This window comes from Vombatus ursinus, unplaced genomic scaffold (genome assembly GCF_900497805.2).
Source record: "Vombatus ursinus unplaced genomic scaffold, bare-nosed wombat genome assembly UNPS02014775.1, whole genome shotgun sequence".
NCBI classification, from domain to species: Eukaryota; Metazoa; Chordata; class Mammalia; order Diprotodontia; family Vombatidae; genus Vombatus; species Vombatus ursinus.
In genome coordinates this window covers 18,326,793-18,330,465 of record NW_020954553.1, presented here as the reverse complement: position 1 = coordinate 18,330,465, position 3,673 = coordinate 18,326,793, and positions in this window count along the sequence as shown.

Genomic DNA, 3,673 nt, shown 5'->3' with positions numbered 1-3,673 from the left:
ATAGATAGATAGATAGATAGATAGATAGATAGATAGATAGATGTATGGGAATATAAAAGAGGAAGAAAGAAAGAATAGCATTTATTAAGTACTTAGTGCAAGGCTTAGAGAAATTCCTACAGCCTTATCATGAAAAACTTAGCATTATAGACTTAGGGCTGGAAAGGATCATTATAGAGGTTATCCAAACCAACCCTCTTCATTTTACAGATGAGGAATCTCATGCCCAGAGATGTAATTGACTTGCCCAGGACCACACAGCTACTAAGTGTCAGAGGCAGGATTCTAACTCCCCTTTTCCCTAACTCAGTTCAACACCATCATGCTGCATTACAGAAGAGACTTCCTTTATATCCTTTCAGCTCAAATAATCGAGTCCTTTCCCCACCAAGCCTTTGTTCCCTTAATAGCTGTGGGTGGGTTCCTACCTTTCTCCAGGCTAAGTTCCTTTTACAAGTAAACCACATTCTCAATTCAAGTTGCTTACAGTTGTAACTAGGGAAACAATACATGAGCATCAGAGAACAGTGTAAGATGCACAAGTCCATACACGTAGTAGGCACTTGTTTGTTGGATGAGTATATGATTACATGCCAAAACAAGTAGCATGCAAGTAAAGAGTCATGTGGGAGGAAATGGTGAGGTATTTTCCTGGAGAAAGTGGAAGGCAGACTGGACCTGGTTGGATTTGGATACGTGGTATAGACAAAAGGAGGTGAATGATGGGGGTAGGGAGGAGCAGGATGGGCAAAGGATTGGTGGTGAATCTAAGCATTTTATGTTTTAAGGACAGTGAGCAGACTGAAGTAGGATCATAGAATCATAGATTTAGTCTACTAGGCCAACCCCTTGGATCTGGGAGCCTGCCCTAATCCCTGGTTTAGGGAAACTTTTATCCTCAAACCTGGCTTCATGCCCACTGACAAGGAACTCCTGTTATTCAATCCTGTCATTTTTTCCATCTTTTCTCCAGGCCAAGGACATTTCTTCACTTTAATGGCAGATGGCTGCTCAGGCAGAAATACCTTGGCGAGGCCAAATGGTGGATGACCACAGCAGCCTTCCATGCGTGTTGGCACTACTCTAATTAGCTTTAGTACCATCTGTCCAGACCAAAGTCACTTATTCATCCAACCCTTTGTGGAGAAACCACTTGGATGGACTCACCCCAGCTTAGCACAGCACCTGGCACATAGTAAGCAAATAATCAATGCTTGTTGACTCCCTTCCTTCAGCAGGAGCACAACTCACACTGTCATTAATACTTCTACCAGGAGAAAAACAAATGGCAGCAGCTATTGAAAGCACTTAGAGCATTTTTCTGGCTCTGACAGAAGAGCAGGAGTCTGATTCTCCCTTCTCCTATTTCAGCCCTGCCAGCTAGTCATTGGCAGTGATGTTGGGAATGCACTACCAAGACACCAGAAAGGACCAATGGCACCACATCCATCACCTACCTCGCCAGGACATGTTCTTCTCCAACGCAGTATTTTATTCTTCCTCTGCATTTACTTTGTACATATCTTGTGTTTACTTATCTGTGTGTGTTGTATCCTTTCCCACCCCTGCCCCCACATAGTATGTAAGCTCCTTGAGGGTGGGGGCTTTTGTTTCATCATTGTCTTTCCAGAGCCTAACACAGTGCCTTGTGTATTAGGTACTTAATACGTGCTGACCATATTTCTCCTCTGCCTTGTGACACTTCATGGTCAAGTGAAAAGAGTATTACACTTGATGTCACCAAAGCTGAGTTCAGTTCCTGCATCTGATACTTCATGCTATCATGACTTTGGGCAAATCACTTGACTTGTCTGAGCCTCAGTTTGCTTATCTATAAAAAGAAGGGGTTAGATTAGGATGATCCCTCCGAATTAGAATGTGAACTCCTGGAGGTTACAATCAAGTTTTAGCCTTTTCTGCGATCCCCAGTGCCTGGCACACAGTAAGCACTTAATAAATGCCTGTTGACTGACTGGCAGACTGTAAGGTTTTTTCCAGGTTTAGATCTATGATCCTTCTTTTCCACCCTCCCATCTGAGCTATCCTCTGGTCCCGATGTTCAAATTGTTTCTGATAGTATCTCTTCACTTTGATCATGAACAGTATTCTCATCCTTTTTTGGTTGAGTTGTTAGATATTTATCTTGATTTTCTCTGTGATATTTTCCCCTTTGTTGTCATATTTCTAGGCAGCTCATAACCCTACAGTCACAAAAATGCATTTTATGACTGCATCAGATGAAGAAAAGTTAACAAATTCGTGAATCAGAGTTTGGGTTATACTATTTCCCTTATGAAAGTAGTTAAGTATTTGTTACATTGAGCTTTGTAAACATAATTACCTCTGGTGCTTTGCATGTAGTAAACACTCAATAAAACATTTGTTGAATTATCAATACACAGAAGTATTGGCTGAACCTTAGTCTTTGGTATGAGAAATTTGGGAGACATGGGGGGAGAATGCAACAACCAGTTATTAAGTCCCTACTATGTGCCAGGCAGTCCTATAAGTGCTTTACAAACATGATTTATCTGATCCTCACAACAACTCTGAGAGGCAGGTGCTATTATCCCCATTTTACAGTTAAGGAAATTGAGGGAGACAGAGGTTATGTGAGTTGCTCAGAGTCACACAGCTAGTAAGTTTCTCAGGCTGGGTTGAACTCAGGTCTTCCTGACTCCAGGCCCAGTGTTCTATTCATTATGCCACCTAGCTGTCTCACGTTGGAATTAGTATCTCTTCATTTCATCCACAAGCAACCAACATCTTTCTTTAACTATGGGCAATGGTTTAACTAATAAAGGATATCTTACTCAGATGCTCAAGTGGATTGGTGATTTCATCTAATCTGGAAGTTCCTTCAATGATGCAGACCAACCCAAACCCAAGCCTGCACATTTTGTGCAACTCTGGACCATGCCCTGTTGTAAAGTACCCCAAAAGGACTCATACAACATGCTGGCAGTAACCTTTGATTTCTTCATTCTAAGGCAGAGCATCTTACTTTAAACAAATGACAACTTAAACATGCAACCAGAATCCTAGTAAATTAAAGGATTATTGCTTTATTCTGCCTTCCTGGTGATGTCTGATCACTCCTTCCCCCCTGTGGACATTTGCCAGTGTTAAGTTTTTCAGTTTGACACATTTATGCCAGTCATTGGAGATACTTAAGATCTCTATGTAAGATTAGGACTTGAAAGCTAACCAAGTCTTGCCTTAGGGAAGGGCCCTGCTTCCTGAGGTTCTTAAGATCTGTGAACTTTTTAAAAACATTGTATTTCAATATAAGTATTTTGGTAACTATATGCACTTTATTTTATGCATTTTAAAACATCATTCTAAAAAGGTGATCCACAGGCTTTCCTAGCTTGCCAAGTGGTCCATGACACGCAAAAGGTTAAGAACCCTCCAAATCGTTCTAAACTGGCCAATAAAATTCTATTTGTAGCTCCCTGTTCCAGCCCTCAATACCCTCCTCAACACAACCCAATTGTGCTGCTGCCACATCTTCCCCAGCCACGTTTGCCATGTGAGTAGCAATGGTGGGAGGGGAGGGATGAGATGATGATGGTAGCAGCCTCCACTTCTCCAGTATCCTCCCTACTTTACATTAGATTGGGCAGTATTTGGTGGAGGGAGGTGAAGTGAAAATCCATAGTGAAAGTCAGAG